At 44.0% G+C, this 23,508-nt stretch overlaps 1 protein-coding gene across 11 annotated transcripts in view; it reads right to left on the bottom strand.

The window, feature by feature from the left end:
- eps8a (epidermal growth factor receptor pathway substrate 8a) overlaps nt 1-20,701 on the bottom strand; it is a 65,859-nt gene extending 45,158 nt beyond the window's left edge. For 4 of the 11 annotated variants that reach the window (XM_037542622.1, XM_037542621.1, XM_037542623.1 and 1 more), the window contains exon 1: nt 4,414-4,720. The gene's annotated coding sequence lies outside the window, so the exon portion shown is untranslated. Of the gene's footprint in view, nt 1-4,413; nt 4,723-19,894; nt 19,946-20,374 lie in introns of those variants that run through there. The other 7 variants (XM_017722988.2, XM_017722990.2, XM_017722993.2 and 4 more) reach the window with 5 other exon arrangements.
- Nucleotides 20,702-23,508: the final 2,807 nt, after the last annotated feature.

Below are 23,508 nucleotides of genomic sequence, written 5' to 3' on the forward strand. Positions count from 1 at the left end.
CACCTCCTGAGCAAAGGATGATGGGATAGAAGATGACAAAGTACCACTCAGACAACTATGAACAGCATCTTCACTCTACTGCCTAGTGGTGATGCCTTCATCCAAAACTATGTACAGTATTTCTGTCCTGCAAAGGTTGGATCGGTGCTCAAGTGCTACTTCCTACAGTTTACTGTAATTTTTTGTACATTGCTCTTGTGACACGGGTTTATGTATAAAAACCAGGCCACAGTTTTTTTCAGTTTTCCACAATTTGGACCCTTTAAAAGAAACAGCAGATACCAACAGGGACTGGTTCACTAGGTTAAAAGCCAAGACCTTGCTGACTGGAAAAGAGACTCTGGCTTGATAATGCCCAAGACACTCCGTCAGAGCCCTGCCATTTCAGAAAAATGCTGGCAAGTCACTACAACTTCATAAACAAACAATCTAGGCAGCACAGTTCCTTCACAGATAATGGCAAGGACATCTGCTTCAGAAGAACTCATCAGGAAGTCATGCTTTGTGGAAATAATCCTGTTTAAAAAAGCTTTTTTGATCAATCTTAGTAAAACGTTTGATGGATAAAACTGCCATTTCATTTTGATTACCGATGCCTGCTTGATGTTTTCCCAAACAAAATACAAATAACAGTATAAATTAAGCCCCATATCCCAAGCACCATACACCAACCCAATACGATGAACACAGCAGCAAGGCAAGTTCGGGTCAATTCTAACTAACAGCACTGATAATCAATAGCCTCACATACATGTTTGCAACCCAGAGGCATGTTATACACTGCTCGCTTCATCTATTTCAGCCGGCTTCCAGCCCAGCCCTACTTTTATAGCCTTAGTTATTGTGTAACCCAAACAGTTATAGGAAATACTCGGCTCTTACTCATAGGAAACCGTTCCTATGAGGCACATAAAGGGCCTCAGTCAACCTAAGCGTGGGCGATGTGGTAAAAATATAACTTCATGATAAAAACTACTTTCACAATACAGGACACGCATCGTTTCATTTTTATGAGATTACATAAGTTGGAACAGACAAAATAGGACATCTAGCGCCACATATAAAAACTACTGTATGATATTCCAACAATACAGTGAGTTTTATTCAGCGTTTTACAAAAAGCACTATTCCAAATCCAATATAACTGGCCTAATTATGCTTAGTTTTTAACAAAATATGCACTGACCATACCCACCATAGGCTCAGAAAGGCGTCCTGTGACTAAATTTACCACAATAGTGATAAAATATTATACTGCCCACCACTAGATCAACCATTACAATGTTCTTCTGTCATGACACTTCTCTATACATGTCTTTAGTGGCCAACAACTGGGCTCCAGAAATGCCACAGGTGCTGACTGTGAACCTAAATGGTCATCATAATCTCTGTCCAGCGTGATCATAATCATCCATAATCGTATTATCTTCCCTTCGCCGCCATGCTTACTGTCAGAATCTGATGAGGCAGGTGAGAGTCACATTGGCTCCAAATAGTGAAATCAGAAAGAAATATTTTAGTTAGTTTTACTCAATTAAACTTTACCTTTACCACTTAGACCTTTGCAGTCTGGTGAGTCCACTCAGAATGGTCAGTGTATGACCAATGTTCCACGTCCTTTCTTGTATTTATTTGCACTCAGAATTCTTGTACTGCAGATAAAAACCCTAACCTTACAAAGACTTTAGGACCTGGCAAAGTCATAAACCACGTTATCTTGACCACCCACCCCCCTCCCTCTCCCCCACTCCTTCACCTTCCCAAGCTTTTGAGAAACATGCCTAAGCTGTTCAAATGAACATAGTGGCTCCTGGCCAATCGCAGCAGCCTAAACCTACAAACCCTCAGGAAGCCTTCGTTCCCTGCCGAGAAGGCACAAGGATGTGTGTGAGAGGTGCTTCTTAAAATTCTGCTGTCGTCTTATCGGTGGGAATCTCGAACGGACCGTGAAACTTTCCCTGTGTTCACAGCTGATTTGCAATCAGCTCACAGAACACGGACAGAAACAACAATGCAGAGGGCGAGTCTGTGAGAATAAAGGTTGGTGCATAACTAGATGATGTGAATGGAGGGATGACACTGGTCGTCTTAAATGTTACACGTCTCAAACAACGTACAGAAGGTACCCTGATGCACCGCCACACAGCACAACTAACGTTATTTAAAAAACCTAAAGAACACAGTACTGACCTGTCAATGGCTGTACTACCACACTGAAGGCTGAAGATCATGCTGACCTGCTTAAATTCCAGCACAGAACATGCTGTCAGTAACTGGAAGAAAGCAAGATTTATCTTTTAGCAAGTGTTCCATTTGTAGATTCTGTTAAGTGCTGGCCTAAGGGTTTAATACACTGAACCAAATGGAAAAAGATGCAGTTATGTTTATCACTATGTAGGTGTTGCTGATTGGACAGAAACTTTCACTTTTGCCTCCTTAAGCGCCAAAAATCAACCATTAGTAAACATTGGTCAATGACGTTGGTCTGTCATTGTGTAAAAGCTGTATTTATCACACATTGCTGATATTTCTCAGCCTGTGTGTCATTAATAATAAGCAATATGAATAAACAAAAACATACTAAAGGACGTTTGACAGGTCCACGCCAAACAGGGTCGGTGTGAATGCTCCCTAAAGTGCAATGCCTTTTTAGTCCAGGCTTAGGCCTAATCTAGGTCTGGTAAAACTGGGCATTTAAGTTGTAGGAATCCAAAAAGAAACATTCACACAATGCGGCCATCATCAAGTGAAAAAACTGCAGTGTAACTCTCAACATATTTCATGAGAGTCCACTGGCAGCACAGAGTGGCTAAAACGTGAATATATGACAAAAACAGACGCGACACTGCTAAACGAAATATGGTGAGAAGTGATTTGGAGATAGAAGTTCACAAACAGCACTGAAGGGATTCCGAGTACACAGGATATAAAAAAATAGTTTCACAATGTAGCAGAATCTTTAACAGTATGTTTACACACACACACACACACACACACACACACTCGCACCCCGGATCTGTACTGTTTGACCTGTTGCCCTCAGGAAGGCGGTACAGATGCATCAGATCAAGGACAAACAGACTTAAGTACAGTTTTTTCCCAAAAGCAATAACACTTCTCAACTCACAGACGCACTGATAGTCTATCCCCAGACTTCCATCACCACCTACATACCAGTCTATTCCCAGACTCCATTACCAGCTACTGTGCAATACTCTGCATACGGAAATGTGCAATCATACTGTACATGTATGTACATTATACAGGAATATGTGCAATACTTAGCAATGTGCAATATTTATTGTACATACAATTCAGCTGTAAATATCTCCATATTTATATCTTGTAAAAAACATAGTTTTTATTTTGTTTCTATATTTATTTCATATACATATATACACATATATACAAAACGCATAGAACTGTGCACAACCCCTCCCCATTCTATTCTGTGTCATTTGTTTACATTGTGTGTTTGCACTGAGATGGAGTTGCTCTTAATCTCATTGTACTGTGTATAGTGACAATAAAGGCATTCTATTCTATTCTATTCTACACACACACACACACACACACACACACACACACACACACACACACACCGTTTATATCAGAAGGCCAGAATATCCACTGGAGTCAGTGGAGGTACAGACCAATCTAAAAATCTTTCTATTTCTGTTTTCATTTAAAAGCCCACCACAGACACCTGAACAGACTCACTGTTCACACCGAACTCAAGCTAGTCCCCTTACACAGAGTCTGAACTGGAAAGCACTGTTTATAGCAACAGGAGGTGGAATAAAAGCTCTAATTTGTGAAGGGCCTGCGCTGTGAAGGTATTCATTCAGTCCCAAAAAAAAAAAAAAAAAAAAAGTAGGAGACCCATCTGCTGAAGACTCTTCTGAGGGGGTCAGGCTACCACATGACAGAGGTGCAAACCCAGTGATAGACAGTGATTCACACTCATCTAAATTCAGCACAGCTCCTGGGCTGACACTCTCTGGAGCAGCACTAGAACCCAGAAGAGCACCGAGTGGTCTTCAAAAATGAGCGCCCCGTGGTCAACAAAGCTCTGTGATGTGGAGGTGAATGACGTTAATTAGATCATGAAGCCAAACGTTTCCGCAGTCGTCCTAAAATTAACCTTTAACCCACTGTAGGGGCAAGCACAAGAGGACACCTGGTTCTAGCATATGAGGACATTGGCTACTTTTAGATCCCATTTTAACGTACTTTAACGGACATCTGGGGCAACGTAACGATGTGATCCTATTACGCAAATTTCAATTACATCTTCCAACTAAGCAAATAAAAGCAACAGCACACACAACATAACAGCACTTGCAAAAGCTCTTCCTTATTATGGTTTCCACACCAGCAGCCCTCTTCAACATACTGTAGGTTACAGCTTACCTGAACGGCTAGTGAAGAACCAAGAAGCCGGATCAGCCACTGCAGCAGAGCCCAAACTCAACATTTACACCCCAACATTGTCCTTACGTTGCCATTATGTTAAACTCAGCATGCGGCAGGAATTTAGAGCTGCCTAAATGCACTCAGAGTCCTCTGTGCTGTGCTCTGCTGATCAGGATTTGGATCAGTTGTTGTTCCGAGAGCAGTGGACTTAATCCTCTAATTAAGCACTCATTACGCAGTCGGGGGAGAGCGAAGCCTTCTAGCGCTTGTGGACGTGCCTACACTGGGAAAGACTTAAGCCAACGCTGCAGGCTCTCTCTCTCTCACACACACACACACACACACACACAAAGCACATCACCATGACTACCAGCAAACTGGACACCCATGGAAGGCAAAAGCACATTTTACAGCCTTGGATTAGAAGCTGGTTTAAGTGCCGTTGCCCTGAGTAAAAGACAGACCGTTCTTGGAACAAGTCAAAAAGGGTCGGTTGAGGTCACACAATCGCTGGAGTGATGAATAGCTGTTCCTGGAAGATCAGTGACACACAACTGCCATGTTTCCCATCTTGCTGTGTTTTTCCACATTCAGAATCCGGCACTGCCAGTACTGTCCAAACATTAGCAAGTCTTCCACTGCTGGTGTTACCCATGGGGCTTTACATCAGGGCTGGGTATTTTAACCATGTTTAACCATAAATAAACATTTGAAAAACAAAATATTCGATGTTGATATGAATAAAATAAACAAAAACAGAAGGATAAGCATTAATTTACTGTGTGCAGCAAGCAGAAGAGGTGATCCATACCTTTTCGCTTGATATAGCTCCACATATGGAAGATTCATCAAATTAGTTCAAGCCATTTTCCCCCCACAGTAAAAACTCTTATCAGGGGCAGTCGTGGGCTGGAGGTCAGGGATCTGGCCCTGTGACCGGAAGGCTGCCAGTTCGATCCCCAGTGCTGACAGTCCATGACTGAGGTGTCCTTGAGCAAGACACCTAACCCCCAACTGCTCCCCGGGCCCCCGGGTGGATAGGGCTGCCCACCGCTCTGGGCAAGTGTGCTCACTACCCCCTAGTGTGTGTGTATTCACTAGTGTGTATGTGGTGTTTCACTTCACAAATTAAATTTAAAACTCACAGTGAGAAAATATTTAACCTCTGTTTTATTTTAAAGATTTACTTTGTGTTTATTGAAAAATATTATTGATTTAACATTGATTGGTACAACAGTTCAAAGTTGTGTCTGCTTGTCATGTACCGGCTAGCGTTGTTGAGTTATGCCCAAAATTAGCCAAAACTACCAAAACAGCCACCACGGAAACGTTTAGTAAAAGTTTGTCATGTTATTATTGTACTGATTGATTTTAGTCAGTTTTCAGGTCAGATTTTCAACCGTTTTGGTGGAATGTATGAGCAGTTAATAACAGCGAACACTAATCCTGAAGTTTGTGGGGTGAAACAGACCTGCTGTCCTTGTTTTCCAACAAATCAGTAGCACAGTGTCCTGCATCACTATAAATATCCACATCTCTCCTGTCACTTTTGTTTTGTCAAATGAGGAGATGGTGACTGTCAGTCACTGCCCTGGACAACATCAAAGCTAAGCACATCGGACCACACGGCGCTCACGGCAGATCCCTTAAGCCTGAGCCAGGGCGAGTTTAGACACGTCTTTATTCTGTTCAAGAACAATATTTCTGACACAGCCGCTCAAAATCAGTTCAACTACAATAAAATAAGCCCACGTTCAGTTTCAAGCTCTGGCAATGAACCTGGCAGATGATGGTCTTTACTTGCTTTAACCACGCTCCTATTACTTGCACAACATTCAAAGGACAGGACCAAATAGTGCCCAGAGTGGTTAAATTAAGGAGTAACTCTTCAGGGGTTTGAATGGTTCAGTGCTCTGCTGCCGCATACTTGGGCAAAGAGAAATGAATAGATATGACCTTGACTGTTAATTAGAGGCCATGTCAGAGAGGCAGGCCAGGGCAGCGAGGCTGACCTGATCTAGTGCCAGCAGCACATGGCTCCAATCCCAACAGTGTGAATTAATGTAAAATGATAAATGCCGGAAGCAGACACTGTCAGGGCGTGTACTCACTGAGTCTGGTCGAGAAAAAGGTGGGAAAATGATCCTCTGCACCTGTGAAGCTGTGAACATGTGCATGCATTGTGCGCAGACGTAGGTATGAGCCAACTTCCTAACACTGTAAGTATTGTACTGTAAGAGTACACTAGAGGGACATTAGAATATACAGACAAAGGAAACATTATTTTACTATTTCGCTCCAAGAATTATTACTTAATAAACTGTTTTTGTAACAGTTTGTTTTTTAACTGTTATTCCAAAATAAGCCCTGAAACAGATCTAAATTATTGTCTTTTATAGCACCAACAAAGATGCACGTTTTAAAACTTGGTAATCTACAATATCTCAGAGGCAATGGACAGTATCTCACAAAACTGAGAGCACCCCTCACATTTCTGAAGGTATTTTATTCTTTCTTTTGATGGGTCGACACTGTAGAACTGAAACTCTGATATAAGTTAAAGTGGTCAGTGTGCAGCTTGTACAGCAGAGCAGATTTACTGTCCTCTGAAAAGAACAACACACAGACATTAATGTCTAAACAGCTGGCAGCACAAGTGAGTCCACCTCACAGTGAACGTGTCCAGATTGTGCCCAATTGTGTCGTCGTCCCTCCCTGGTGTCATGTGACTCGTTAGAGTTAAGAGGTTCCAGGTGTGAATGGAAGCTACAATTCGCTCATACTGGCCACTGGATATTCAACACGGCACCTCATGGTAAAGAATCTCTGAGGATGTGAGGAACAGAACTGCTGCTCTCCACAACGACGCCTGGGCTATAAGAAGACTGCTAACACCCTGAAACTGAGCTATAGCATGGTGGCCAAGGTCATACAGCAGTCATCCAGGACCGGTTCCACTCGGAACAGGCCTCGCCAGGGTCGAGCAAAGAAGTTGGGTCCAGGTGTACAGCATCACATCCAGAGTTGGACAATTTTTAAAAAAATAGATGCATGAGTGCTGCCAGCATTAAATTGAAGAGGGAGGTCAGCCTGTCAGTGCTCAGACCATATGATGCACAATGCATCAACACGGTCTGCGTGGCCATCATCCCAGAAGGAAGCCTCTTCTGAAGCTGATGCACAAGAAAGCCTGGAAACAATTTGCTGAAGACAAGCAATCCAAGAACATGGATTACTGGAACCAGGTCCTGTGGTCTGACGAGACCAAGATAAACTTGTTTGACTCAGATGGTGTCCAGCATGTGTGGTGGTGCCCTGGAGCACCAACACAACTGTCTCTTGCCTACAGTAAAGCATGGTGGTGGTAGCATCATGGTCTTGAGCTGCATGAGTGCTGCTGGCACTGGGGAGCTGCGGTTCATTGAAGGGAAATATGAATTCCAACATGTGCTGTGACGTTCTGAAGCAGAGCACCATCCCCTCCCTTCGGAAACTGCACTGCATGGCAGTTTTCCAACTCGATAACGACCCCAAACACACCTCCAAGATGACCACTGCCCTGCTGAAGGTAAAGGTGATGGACTGGCCAAGTATGTCTCCAAACCTAAACCCAATTGAGCACCTGTGGGGCATCGTCAAGCGAAGGTGGAGGAGGGCGAGGTGTCTAACATCCACCAGCTCCGTGACGTCGTCATGGAGGAGTGGAAGAGGATTCCAGCAGCAGCCTGTGCAGCTCTGGTGAATTCCAGGCCCAAGAGGGTTCCGGCAGTGCTGGATAATAATGGTGGTCACACTAAATATCAACACTGAGCCCAATCTGGACACGTCCACTGTGAGGTGGACTCACTTGTGCTGCCAGCTGTTTAGACATTAACGTCTGTGTGTTGTTCTTTTCAGAGGACAGTGAATCTGCTCTGCTGTACAAGCTGCACACTGACCACTTTAACTTATATCAGAGTTTCATTTCTACAGTGTCGTCCCACAGGGTCCCACAGATCTGCTTATATTCAAAACCACTGTCAGAGAAGAATCTCCACCACACACAGGTAGTACAGCACAGCAGCTGCTCTGAAGCTACTTCACAAAAAGAACACATTTTATATCATTCAGATCAGCTGCACTATGGTGACCTGACACCTTGGAAAAGGTGACATACCCCAAGTTGTGATAAACATATATTTATATTTGACTACACAGCAGCAGCACTTGCCCTGCCTTAAAACACCAAACAAACACCCAGCAGACACCGGCCGCATGATTTTCCTAGGGCTCCTGCAAGCCTTCTCAGAGTGACCAGGCCTTTCCTCCTTCCTATAACATCACCCTCAGCTCCTAGCGACGAGTGACTACACCCAACATCCACATGACCAGAGCACAGCACGCTTAAGAAAATATATATATATAGTAGACTTTTGTTCACCTCCTCTGTATACTTTTCACTATGATGTGTAAACAAAGGCACCAGTCAAAACAGCAGCCAACCTTTAAAAGAAACCCTAAACCAGAGGAAGTATAAGGCTAAACAGCCAAACAGACCAGAACACCACTTCTTGAACAGCCGCAGGTTTAAGCCATTCTAAGTCTATAAAGCCTTTTTTAATTAAGAGATATCAGCTAATCCACAATTCCCTTTTTTCCAAAGGCAATATAAATAACACAGCCAATGCACGGTGTACCCACTGAACCGTCACGCATACTGTACAGTACTGTATGTTCCCAAGCAAGCTGTAGTGTACGAAGTTAAAATAAAGTTACTGGTCATTTCTTAAAAGATGTATAGTCTTAAAAGGCTCATCTTCATTCTGGCCAACAGGAATTTTGATGTTTGACTCCAGCGCAGCCCAAGGGAAGTAGAATCTGGGAGGGTTTGGCCTCCATATGCAGTTTGGGCACCCCTGGTCAAATGTTCTGCTAATTTTCCAGTGAATTTAATTTACACATCCTTTACAGAGAACAAATTCCGGCAAATATCCATGCACAATTTTTATTTGCTGAATTTAACATGTCGGAGACAGAAAAAAGGAAAATTTGGCCTGTCCAAAAGTGAGCACATTTCATATTTCATGTTTTATTTTTTTCCAATATGTAAAACAGAGCAAATACATAGAAATTGTGCAAAAAAATTTGGTGGACAACTAACAGATTTTACTCATCCTATAAAAAACAACACATTTTCCAGGAAGTTAAGGCAACTGTGATTGGAGAAAAAATTTTATTATTTTAAATAAATAACAATAACAATAATAATAATAATATACAGGCCATTCAGTTCCTTGTTGCTGCCATTCAAGCATTTAAATAGGCGAAGTACTAAAATAGTATTTTATCTATTTTATGCCAAAACTTCTGATTAGTACATTTGAACGATAAACAGGCCCGTGATAAACGATACTCATTCTCTCTAGTGTGACGAGTGAGTTGATTAGACTGAAGCTCAACAGCAGTCACAGAGGAGCAGGCAAGGACAGGCAGAGCTCAACACACCAACACACCCGCTGCTACACAAAAATACACAACCCGGCTCATTAAAGAGAAATAAGAAAAAGGAGCAAGCTGTGTCGCCTTTACCCTGGTGAGACCTGCACGTTACATAACCAGCCAGGAGCATCTCCTGAGACTGACAGCAGGATGTAAAACATCTAAGTGGAGCTGAACAGTTAACTCCAGCAGTATAATAAGAATAATGATCTCTGCCTAATGGCACACAAGCTGGATGGTATTAAGGTTCTATGAATTTACTAAACTACCAATATTTATACCCGTCTTGTTTTATAAGTAACATTTGTCTCTAAAATTAGGAGAACCACTCATTTCAGAAAATCATATCAAATCAAATTTATTTCTAGCGCTTTTTACAACGGATGTTGTCACAAAGCAGCTTCACAGAATTCCAGAAAAGACCAGAAAAGAAGTTTTAACAAGAATGTACAAAATGTAAAAACCCCCCGGCGGGCAAGCCAGGGGCGACAGTGGCAAGGAGAACTCAGAGCTGAGGAAGAAACCTTGGGAGGAACCAGACTCACCAGGGGGACCCGTCCTCCTCTGGTCAGACTACCTACAGAGCTATTATACTACTAATATTAATAGCAGTAGTATTAGTAGTAGGAATAGCTGGGAGTCTATGAGAATATCAGTGTAGGGTGGGCAGCTAGTCCAGGGCAGGGGGTGGTAGCTGGGCGTGGGCAGCTGGTCTGAAGTGGGCAGCAGGAGGGCTCGACAGTCAGTCGTCCATCAGTGTCCGGGCGGACAGGTGGGCAGTTGTATACTCAGGAAAAGGCAGGGACAGGGAATTAGTTTTATTCTATCCGTTTGTACATAAACAGGGAATGTGGACATTTCCAGAGTGTGGCTAACGACTCCGGCAGATCTGACTGACAGCTTAACTAACAGGAGAGAACCAGAAGGACACACAGACACGGCAGCACTCTGAGACAGTCTGGCGTCCCTCCGCTCCACCGTCCACAGACCTGAGTGACCGCGTGCGAGCAGCGGGACGACAGCACCAGCGTCTCAGTTTACTATAATTCCCTGTGTCCATGGACCCCTGGATCTGCTGCCTTTATCTAGGGGGAACATTAGCTACCAAAAGCTAAACTGAACAAGTGAGTTTTCAGCCTAGTCTTAAAGACTGAGACTGTGTCTGAGTCCCAAACAGTTTCTGGAAGATCATTCCAGAGTTTGGGGGCTTTATAAGAAAAAGCTCTTCCCCCAGATGAAACCTTCTGAATTCTAGGAACTATTAATAAGCCAGCACTCTGGGATCTGAGTGGTCGTGATGGCTCATAATGAGAAATAAGGTCTTGCAGGTACTCAATAGTACCTAACCCTGACAGTAGCGTGTTACAGTAGTCTAGCCTGGAAGTAATAAAGGCGTGTACTAGTGTTTCTGCATCACGCAGGGACAGGGCATTTCTGATCTTGGTGATGTTGTGAAGATGTAGAAAAGCTGTCCTAGTGATGCCGCCTGTGTGTTGATCGAATGATAAATCTGAATCCATTATAACGCCGAGATTTTTAGCTGCTAGTCCAGGTGCGGCTGGAAAGTCGGCGAGATTTAAGATTAAATCTGGTGATTTACTTCTTGCTAATTTTGGACCCAGAAGGAGAACCTCTGTTTTGTTACTGTTTAATAGGAGGAAGTTACGTGACATCCAGCCTTTCACGTCTTTTACACAGTCCTCTATTTCCTTAAACCTGTATTGGTCATCAGGTTTGGCTGATCTGTACAGTTGAGTATCGTCTGCATAACAATGAAAGTTTACGCCATGATTACTTATAACTGTGCCTAACGGTAACATGTATAGTGTAAATAGTAATGGTCCTAATATAGAGCCCTGCGGAACTCCAAATCTCACTTTTGAATAAGTGGAAGATAAATTGTTTACCCTAACGAACTGATAACGTTCTGATAGGTAAGATCTGAACCATGATAGGGCCGTCCCTGTGACTCCAACCATGTTTTCTAGCCTTTCTAGGAGAATATTGTGGTCTATTGTATCAAAAGCCGCGCTGAGGTCAAGTAGCACTAAGAGAGATATGCAGCCTTGATCAGAGGCAAGAAGAAGATCATTAGTTATCTTAACTAGAGCGTCTCAGTGCTGTGATGTGGCCTGAATCCAGACTGGAATTTTTCATATATATGGTTCTTGTGTAGATATGAAGTATCTACATAAGTATGATGTAGAAAATGACTATGATTTAGGGCACTTATGCTAATCTTTAGAGAAACATTGGGCAACTACCAGTTTCTGATCTTCATTATAACAATTCAAGTTGAGCTGCTGAACAAGCACAGAATACAATTACGGTTAAAATAACAGAAATAAAAAAGCATCCGAACCTAACCTGTGCGTTTCTGTCAAACTATTTCTATGAGTCAAAGACTTAATGTGAGAAATAATAAAAATCTAATGGGATGGTTACCTCACTACAAAATATATACTACAAGTATGATATACTATTTTTACTATACTATTACACTTTGTAGTACTGTATCAGTGAGAGCTGCCAGCATTGTAGCTCCTTTTGTGTTTAATAAGTTCAGGTTAGCCAGGCCACAAGAGCCCAGACCAAAGAGGAAAGAATGTGTCAGACGGCTGAAACAAAACGATTTAGCTTGTATTAAAACACTCAAGAACTGGTTTGCAGTCATTAGGCAACAAAGTCAGTAAATAATCATTGACACCAATTATGAAGCCGTATAAGGCTATAGTGGGCAACATGGCTTCGGTTGGGTCACTGCACTGTAAAAGAAAAAACACAGCGGCACAGGCCTGGAGGTGCTGCGCAGATCAATCAACCCCCGGATCAGCACACTGCGTGCTGGTTGGATTTTTCGTTATGCCAAGTTGCGTCGGCATCACTGCCATGTCACAACGACACAGGCCATCGCAACCTCCCAGGAGCGAGGGGCCTTCAGTATTCAGTTGAGAGGTAGGTTGGTGATGATGATGATGATGATGATGATGATGATGATGATGATGATGATGATGATGATGATGATAGATGGCCAGGAGGTCCACCAACAAGCATGCATACACAAACTGCAGTGAATCCAGCCGGTAGCCTTTTCAACTGTGCAGTCAGGTTCATTCCTCTGAACTCCATATGGGGTGCCAACTTACGTGGGCTGTTGCTGGTAAAAACATGAGGTTTGTCGGTCACTCTCTCTGACCGCAAAAGCAAGGTGCACTTCAGCTCAAACAAGCCCAATGGCTTCTGCACTTGTTGCACAGACAAAACTTTGACGACAGCACTGTGACAGAGCAAAGTACAAGATAGCTGCAGGCGTAAGGGTCTGACAGTTAACTAATCAATGAATAGGTAATAGATTCATCTAATAGTTAACTCTTAGGCTGCACTCCACAAGACTCACGACTGCAAAAGCCAATCCCATAAACACGCACTGTGTGCAGACAAGCAGTACACACTGTTCCAACAAAACATTTGGGCTTTCATGAAGGAGATTACATAGACCATGGCTGTCAGTAAGGAGGGCCCATCAGCTGCAGATTGGGGTTTCATAGCTTCTTTGCAGCGCCGTCTCTCGGAGACCAGCAGCTTGTTGTCCCGCTCCACAGCTGGAACATTTCTGCTAGTTAGAGGAGAGATAGTGGGGAAGCCCTTTGGGAGATCTGGACTGGAAAGCAAAGGTGCCAAATGAGTCTTTACGCTGAAGACCTGATCCAGTTTTCACAGACCACGTGCTGTGTGTGCAACACCACTCGCAGAAGAGAGATGAAGAGGAATCTGCAGGGAATCCACAGAGAAAAAAACAAAGCCTTCATCCGTTAGTGGCCTCCCACAAGCAGATAAGCCTCTGAATACATGTACAGAGACAGCGATGGAAAGTACACAATGCTCTTTCATTTCGCTCTGTATGAGCCCTCTCGAAAGGTGGAAACACACACACACACACACACACACACACACACACACACACAGAGTGGTTTCACCCATGCTTCAGAGAGAGAGAGAGAGTAAATGGTAGCTTCCATGTTGTGCTGTGATATTCTCACTGCAGTACCACAGCCATGTGACCGACCAACGCCCACCAAAGAGGGAGTGAGTGAGACTGGGAGCAAAATCTCTAACCGGCACAAATTGGCACTTGGTACTCTCATCATGTCCTATTAGATAAAAGTACTGGACCACTGGAGACGACCAAAGAAAGAAACAACCCAAGTATTAAACCACCTTCAATGCATTTTCAAGCAGGGCATTACGCCCCAGATCCTGTGCAGCATCAAAACCAAACATCCTTTTCCTATAAACGCAGCCTAGAAGAGGCTTTTAGTGAGTCACTAACTGATTGAGTGACTGACTAGCGCTATATACACCTAAATAAATGGAGAGAATGTGAAAATAATAACCAGAAAAAAACACTAAACATTCTAATAGGCTAAGCACTGTATTCACTGCAGTTTGGCTGTCAGCTGAGCTTCGAACCAATGACGATTAAGCTTCATCATCATCATCATCAAGATGCCTCTCAGCTTGTGGCATCCACAGTTATCATAATGGCATAGGCCATCATGTCACTAGTGGTGCCAACACACAAGTCAGTGAGAATACCTAACCGTCAGGCGTTACACCCAGCCAAACAAACCTAAAATCTATAGTACAACCCCAATTCCAGTGAAGTTGGGACGTTGTGGAAAACAAATAAAATCAGAATACGATGATTTGCAAATCCTTTTCAACCCATATTCAACTGAACACACTACAAAGACGAGATATTTAATGTTCAAACAGATAAACTTTATTGTTTTTTGTAAATATTCACTCATTTTGAATTTGATGCCTGCAACACGTTCCAGAGAAGTTGGGACAGGGGCGTGTTTCCCACTGAGTTACATCACCTTTCCTTTAACACTCAATAAGCGTTTGGGAACTGAGGACACTGATTGTTGAAGCTTTGTAGGTGGAATTCTTTCCCATTCCTGCTTGATGTCCAGCTTCAGCTGCTCAGCAGTCCGGGGGGCTCCGCTGTCGTATTTTGAGCTTCATAATGCACCACACATTTTCAATGGGAGACGTCTGGACTGCAGGCAGGTCAGTCTAGTACCTGCACTCTTTTACTACGAAGCCACGCTGTTGTAACACGTGCAGAATGTGGCTCGGCATCGTCTTGCTGAAATAAGCAGGACGTCCCTGAAAAAGACGCTGCTTGGATGGCAGCAGATGTTGCTCCAACACCTGTATGGACCTTTCAGCATTAATGGGGCCTTCACAGATGTGCAGGTTACCCCTGCCATGGGCACAAAATAAGTGAATATTTGCAAAAAACAATAAAGTTTATCCTTTTGAACATTAAATATCTCGTCTTTGTAGTGTATTCAATTGAATATTGGTTGAAAAGGATTTGCAAATCATCGTATTCTGATTTTATTTATGTTTTCCACAATGTCCCAACTTCACTGGAATTGGGGTTGTATATTAATTTTTCGCTTTTTATCAATGAACTGCTACAATAAAAGCATGCGGTTACCATCTGGGTCATGACATCACTTAAGATAAACTCAAGTTCAGCGAAAAAAAAACCAAATTAAAACTTTAGCAGATCTTTATTTCCATGTTTGCAATAATGGAGCAGCTGGTTCAACTGTGTGGTCTGTGGATGGATGTTTGTGTACGCTGTTACCAGTAGCCTTTGGCCATGAGTATTCATCTCAGCCTCCACCCAATTTCTACTGAAGGAAAACTCCCTGCTGCAGCTCTCAGCACAAAATTCCTCTTGCTACCCCGACAGCACTGCAGGCCATACTTCACGCATGGATTATTCATGATTTACCTTTAATGAATACACTGATTTCTATTCATTGCTGCTCATGAAAGATTGTCTGCGCTGCTCTGCAAGCTGCCGGCCGCAGATCAGTTCCATCAATCTCAGCCGCAGTCATGAAGACATTAGGCGTAAAAAGACACCTGAAAAACAAATCAGCTGAGGGCCTCTGATGGCAGATGTGCTTCGATTTGAGTGACCATTTATTACTTGATATCTTAGAATGATAAATTTCCGCACACAGAACACCACCATATCGGCACGTTCGGTTCTTCCTCAGCAAAGCCATCCAGAGGACAAAGGAAGGGCATGGCCTGGCAACACAGTATAAAAGACACTGTGCGTTTCCACCGACACTCCCTAAATACCAGCCCAAAGAAGCCGCTGTCTATGATACTAATGTTCACACACAAAAACCACATCAGCCTGGCACACCCACCTGTTCCAACCACCCTTTTTAACCATCTGTCCTTTTGAGTCACAAAATTTCATCTTTGAGAGAGAAGAAAAACAAACTCCATTCTTCCTTCAGATCTGAGAGTAAATTCACAGCTGTTTCTCTTCATCCTTCTACTGTGAGAACACAGCTCAATGCTATGGGCCTGAAGAGATGTGGAGCGGTCACGAAGCTGCTACTGAAACAAAAATGACAGAAGAAAGTTTCCAAAAAATCAAATAAAGAAGCTGCTGGAATTTTCAGAACAAAGAACGGTCCACTCAAGAGTCCAGACCTTAACACCACTGAATCTGATTGGGATGCTCGGATCATGAGAAGGTGGAAATGCAAGAACGAATTCTGGAATTATGGAAAAATATCACTGATGCTGAAAACTGAACTTGTACTTCGTGGACTATTTTGATGGAAATTAAATCAATGAAGGGCGGTCTACGCTTCTGCTTAACGCATCACGCACTGAGGCTCGCTCAGATTATATGACCAGAGCATTTTGCCAACACTGCACTCTGTTATAGTCAGTACACATTAATGGTAAGTAATAAGCAGCAAATCAGATGTATAACATACGCTGAACTCATAAGAAGGAATTGGGGATGACGGGTCGGATACGAGCTGCACAGCTCTGTATGACAAATGCCAGAGACCTGTCTTCTAACTGGCATTGCTGTGGTCAAATCAAATTAGGAGAGATGTGATGACAGTAATCACAAGAGAAAACTCTCTGACAGACGCACTGATGCCATAGACGCTTTTGTTTATAGAGGAGGCCTGAAAGAGAAAAAAGGGCATGCCATTTCATTTTCCCTAGCTAATTCCATTTTGAGACTCCGCTGCACATTCTTACAAAGTGAAAGGGAGACGTTCCTCTCTGTATGCCAGAGGTGACCAACTCCTGGACGGCCAGAGTCCAGTGAAATCTTCCTGTGCAGCAATAACGTGTAAAGCATCGGTTCTCTCCACACGAAAACAGCACCTCCTAAATCTAAATGATGTGAGAGAAACCCAAATCAGAACGTATCTTCTTGCTGGATCTTTCTCTCGGCTGTATCAGTGGGGCCTTGTTGACATTTTAATTCTGGCACAAACCCAACAGGAAGAAAGGACTGTGCTCTCTCGCCGTTACCTACAGAGAGGCCAGCGGTGCTATGAATAGAAAACAATAAAGGACATTATATGACACTGGAGATAAGAACAGAGGAAACCCCCCTGAATGGAACCACATCTGACCAGACCTTTTCTCTACAGGGGCTGCAGCCAAACCAAGTCACTGTTGCTGTTTAAACCGAGCGGAATCTCACTGGCATCCACGAAGATGGCAGCAAAACGACACCTGCCATAGAACAGCTGAAACACAGCAGTACAAACTTTACCAAGTAAGCCCAGCGGCGGCTAAAATTCCTCCACAAGTTTGAGTTTTGTCATAACCACCATACTGGCGTGCTATAAATAAGGCCTGTTTGACTGAACAGCTGAGTCAGGGACGTTTCCATCACATTTCAAACCAAAGTGAACACACCGCAGACTCCCAGTTACCTCACTTTGTTTTAGAGGCAGTGGACATAAACGGCCAGTCTTTGCCTAATATGGACAAGCAGAGTGTTTCTGTTTACTCCCATACCACCCAAATGGAGCTGACTTGGTCTCAACGTTCTCAAAGTTTGTGGGTACAACAAACTGCAGACCAGCTGGTACTGAAGTGTGAACAACCATAATATTTCCCAGCACCTGACGACTGGAGGCAAGAGTGTTCGTACTGAACATACAAGAAAAGTGATTTGAGAATGTCGATAGAGTTAATTTGCTGATTTAAATGTCCCGTTCCAAATTAAACGATAACGCAGCTGCATTCAGCAGGTTATACAGCCTGTACTGCTGCATTTAAGGTGGAACCTAAAATTCAAACAATCTGGCGAACAAGAAGCAACAAGCTTGGGTGAAACGTGAAACTAAGAACCACAGGCCTAGTTTAGGAAAGAAATGCGTGAGTTTATTAACATATTATTCCGCTTCATTTTCACTGTTTTGCAATGAAATATTCCGGTATTACTTTAGTTTTCAAAATAGTTATATTTTGTGCTCACAAGAAAGCTTTAAATACCTCAAGACTAAAGACAAAGTGAAGACTGGCCTACACAGACCAGTGATCCCCCTTAAAACCTGCTGACCTGACTTGCCATATCACAAAAAGTTCCTGAGGGATTCTCTTCGCTTACAGAAACACTGAAGAATAAAGCAGATATTATATCATCACAGCCTCCCCATCACAGCAGTGGAGTGTGGTGTCTAGCGCTCGACATGTCACAAGCTTAAGATCTGGAAGAACACGCGCCGGTGTAAGAAAGAAGGGAATTATTCGCGGTTTGTTTGTTTTGTTTGTTCGTTGGCACTGCATTAGTTACCATGAGGATATTAAAGGAGCAATTCAGCCCAAATCAAAATGTTTAACCATTGCTGCATCTGTTGTAAACATGTCTACTTACCTTCTACAGAGGTGCCACAACAGCGCAGACAGGAGGATTTAAGTCGAAAACTAGAGAAACTTTTGAGAAAAAAGGTCACAAAAGTGTGAACTATGTCAAACTTATGATGCTGAGGGATGAAAGGATGCACTACAGAGTATTAAAACAAAATGATGAAGCATATTAAACGCTTCTTTTAGGCTAGAATGCCCCTTTAAGCAGGAAAACTGTACATGTTATACACACCCACACACACACACACACACACACACCATCTAGTGTTTACAAACAGATTATCCTTTTTTCCCATTAGTCATCATTTTAGAGCTGGATTGTATATTGCCCCACATAAATTCCACTTTCTTTGCAAGAGGCTTTCAATCACACTCTGCTAAAAACATCAGAAATCATCTGAAACTCCACACCTGAAAAATATTTTTAAAAAAATACTGATGCTAAATAACCCGTGTAGACTTCACGTCTTCAAGTAATAACAGTTCAAGAAGCCCCGAGTTTCTCAGCTGATAGCGTTACATAATTCTCAGCAGACTTCCAGGCACTCGTCTGCATGTTTGTTTCGAGCCACAAGCAGAACTCTCTCCCTGACACCATCTGCTCCCTGAGTAAACTGCAGATTAGGGCTGCTACTCCCCAGCTAATACCCTCAGTTCTCAGCCCCTCAGGGAACTGAACCCAGAGCCCCCGTGTACCAACTATTAATTGCTCCTTAACCAAAAAAGAAAAAGAAAAAAAGAACAAAACATCCTTTAACCCCAGAAACAACAGGTCATATCCAAGTCAGCTGTAGTTTCACACTGGACCATGAACTACGTGAGGATAGAGGATACTGTGCTCTTCAAGTATTAAGGTCATTACCAATCAGTTAGAATGACTACATGAGCCTCGGACTGACATGCATCACTGCAGCTTGTGAAGTGTCTAAAGCAGCTTTTCTTCCCTTCTCATGTCTCTTACCATTAAAACACCACCAACAACTGCCATAAAGAAATATTTTGGCAGTGACCGACTGAGTTTGAGGATTTTCTGTAGTGGATATATAGTAAACTATCTGAGCGTAGAAGCCAAAATTTCACAACCCACAAACTGGAGAAAGGGACTTTGAGATTCAGCCTGGGTTTAAACCTGGGTTTAATACCGCTTAAGGCAGATCTAACCAAATACGAATACCGGCTCAGTCTACTGGGATACCTTAGTCAGTTAGCCATCTGCCAACAAAGATTCTGTACAGTTAAGATGAGAAATGTGATCAAAACTTACAGACTCTGCTTTCTTTACAGTGGTGGTGACAGGATCCACGGCTCACAATGTCTACAACACAAACAAAACAAAAATGACCAGTGAACCTTTGAGTTTTTATATGTTGATGATGGTAAAACTGGTTAAAAAGGAACTATTCTGCCTTCCAGTGTACTCCATGTACTTCCCCACAACATACAGCCTCTAAAAAACACACTGAGTTTATCTCAAAACTACTGTAAAACTAAACAGCAGTGCATCTGTAACAATTCCACCTAATCTCTTTCTGGAAGGGAGCTCTCAGAGGCACTGACCTCTTTGGGTGTCTGCTTCCCGTCACCCTCACTGTGAACCATTCTGACTCAAGCTATTCTAGAGGATCTTGCCGTGTCAAACCACTCAGAATCGTACAATCGTTACATCGTAAACATTTCACTATGGAGAAAAGTAAGTAGGAAGTAAGTCATCAGCCTCTCAGTTTAAACCCGAGCAGATTCTTACTTCATCTAGCAGTTCATTCCTTCACACTCCTGCACCTCCATTCCTCAGTCCAGCATTAGCAGCAAAGGCTATGAACAATCGCTCCTTCAGTACAGTAAGCGGCAACGTGCACCTCTACACACCGAGGGCAAAAAGGCCCCGGGTTTGAGGAAAGTGTCTCAAAAAAGGAGGAAATGACGACCAAAATAAACAAACAAACTCGCCGCACCGCCTGGCTCCATCAGGAGAGAGCGCCTCTGACAGTTCTGACCGCACGCACTGATGGAAAAGGTGCCTAACGCAGTTCATGAAATGAGGCCGTCCAGACAGACTCTGGAGCTTCAACGCAGCTCAACCTCCTGCTGCATCCAGCAGATCTATAGCAGAAGGGACACGTTGTCTCAAGCGCTCTTGTTGGTCAACAACAGCCACAATAAGGCTGGGAACGACCAAAAATACTCCTCCAGAATTCCGGGACCGTAGCCAGGCAAAGATTTCACATGGAAACCACACTCCCTGACGGGACGCGCTAAAACACAGCTGTGCTCTCATGGCTTTAGATTCGCTGCCCTGGCCGTCCACTTCTCCTGCTGCTAAAATCAGGTTTCTCATCGCCATGAGGTTTTACTTTCTACAGCCTAAAACTCAAAAAGTTTGCAACTCAAAAAGTAGCCATACTGGCCACTCATAGCTGAGATAAATCCACATAAATAAAAACGTACTTTGAATTTGAGCTGCACCTGTCGTCAGCTGGGAGCTGGTCAGAAACCGGGAAAGGCCCTTTTTCCTGCCTGTAAACTGCACTCAAACAGCTACCAGTCGTCTTTACAACCAGGCGTGAGACAAAACACCACCTTTAACCTTTCTGACGAATCTAAATGCACTTTATTAGATCTGGGGGCTTTTCGCCACAGCAAAGAAAAAGCAGGACATGTTCTCTCCAGATCCCCAAGGTTTTCCCCCCATATACTGGGGTACATCAGCAAGTAAGCACCCAAACAGAGTGAAGTCACCTTTACTAGTGAGCTTTAAGCTGAGGAGTAATATACGACAGGCCCGTGTCCACTAGAAGAAGAGCCTGTAAGATTTTGGGCTCATTTGCGTTCAGAGGTTAATAAAAAGCTCAGGAGACCCTCATTTCTAAAGTCGTATCCCTGTGGAACGGGACTGAAACCTCCATGCTCTCTGGAACAGGTACGCTTTACTAGTGAGGAGGAGGTCACGCTGCAGATCAGTGGCTGCGATGGAAACGCACACGTCGTGTAGCCTGGCTCCATATTTAACCTCCTTCCACTGGGACCCAACCTGCACGACAGCAATTACTGAGAGAACAGAGGAGACGCCATCTAACGGGTCCGAGGACTTACTGGAAATATTAACCCCTTAGCAGCGGCCACACTACAATAATGCTGGACATTAAGACCTCTAAACACAGAGGTGGAAATATTAATAATATAATATCCACCGTAACAATGTTGCTGCTAACAGCACCCAGACTTAACACGGCAACCCATGGACTTTGGCTTCTAAGGCGGGGGAGATTAATTAGTAAGGGTTATTAATTAGTCCATTAATTAGCCTTCTGAGCGGCAGGAGCTTCGTCTGAAGTCTGAAGAAGAGGGAAAAACGGTGAAGGACAAAAGGCTGAGAGAGAAATCATTTCCAAACGCACTGGCAAAGCTGGAGAACCCAAACTGCTGAGGGTCCGGCGGGGGTCATCACCACCCTCTCCGGGACTTCTAGTCAGCGCCGCTGGTGGACTCAGCAAAACACAATCGCTGACAAAGAAACGCCCAAATAACACGAAACAAAGACAGACAGAACAAACGCGAACAGGCGTAACGACGTCCCCGAAACGCTCTGCGCTACACAATGGCGAACGAATACGCCGGTTACGGTTTTGTTTAACACCCGTTTTCCGAAACGTCCCGCCTACTGCGCTGGAACTGGCCACTGATTGGCGGAGCACTGGGGAGAACGGCCTACTACCCAATGACAGCGCACAGGTCGCGACACCGCTAGCCAATCAGAACGGAAAGAAGGCGGGACATGTCGGAACACGGGTGCGAAACGAAAAGCTCTCCTTGGTCCCCGAGTCTCCTTCTGCTATGGCAACCGGAGCGCGAGTTACCGCCGGGCAGGTGCGAGAGCCGTTCTCCCGGTCAGCTGTTAGCCAGCGTTCACACAGACGACGGACTTCTCACCGTAAACCAGCCAGAACCTCCCTCCACCGCTTCATACTGACATATGGGCGTGTTCTGGTAGTTAATTCGAACTAACGTGGGGAAATCGTGCGCACATTAAGGTAGCTCTGAAACATTTCGGGGGAGATGCGAGCTACACCGAGGTCGGCAAACACGAGGTGCGATCAACAAGCAGTGCGTCACAAAGTAAAAGTCTTTAGGAAAATCTTACGTCACGGGCGTGCTTCCCAACTTGCCGCAGCTGCTGCTTCTTTACTCGAACCGCGACTAATTCATCGTTAACACGAGCGTCGCTGTCCGCGTCTCCGCGTCCTCTGCAGAGGCCGAGGCTTCGCCGAACGTTGCAGCCAATAATAATCTTTATATAGTTCAAATCAAACGGTCTGCTGCGACGTCGCGCTGGGAAAAGTCGGTCTGACCGCCCGGACGCGGCGGTGACCGCGCAGGACGAAGAGCGAATGAGCTGCGCTCTGATTGGGCTCGAGGCGGAGCAGAGCACGCTGCCTCACCTGGCCACACAGCGCGTCGCCAACGCCCTCCAGCGGTGCTCAAGAACATTACGCACCAGAATTATCATGAATAAATATATTGTTGATGACCATCGTCATCGGCGGGGTTGGGAGGCTGCGTTCCGTCACAGGTTACTGATGACCTTCCCGTTATTTCTGGACTATTTGTCCTTTTCATGTCTTCTAATTAATCAAAGCCAAGAAACTCTGATCACCAAGCCTGTTCAGTGAGACTGAAACTCAAGGCAGATACGAAAACTACACTGCGCTATGAAGCAGATGCCGCACAAACGGCCACCGATCAATAACTGGACCAATAATTCAAACATAACGATGACGCGTGTGCGCAGTGACGAAACGGTAAACATTCATTAGGCGTCAGTTTCGCGTGTTGGGGCCGGGGTCGTCCTGGTATCAGATCGTGAGAATCTACACAGTAAAC

Source organism: Pygocentrus nattereri, chromosome 11, assembly GCF_015220715.1.
Source record: "Pygocentrus nattereri isolate fPygNat1 chromosome 11, fPygNat1.pri, whole genome shotgun sequence".
Classification (NCBI taxonomy): domain Eukaryota; kingdom Metazoa; phylum Chordata; class Actinopteri; order Characiformes; family Serrasalmidae; genus Pygocentrus; species Pygocentrus nattereri.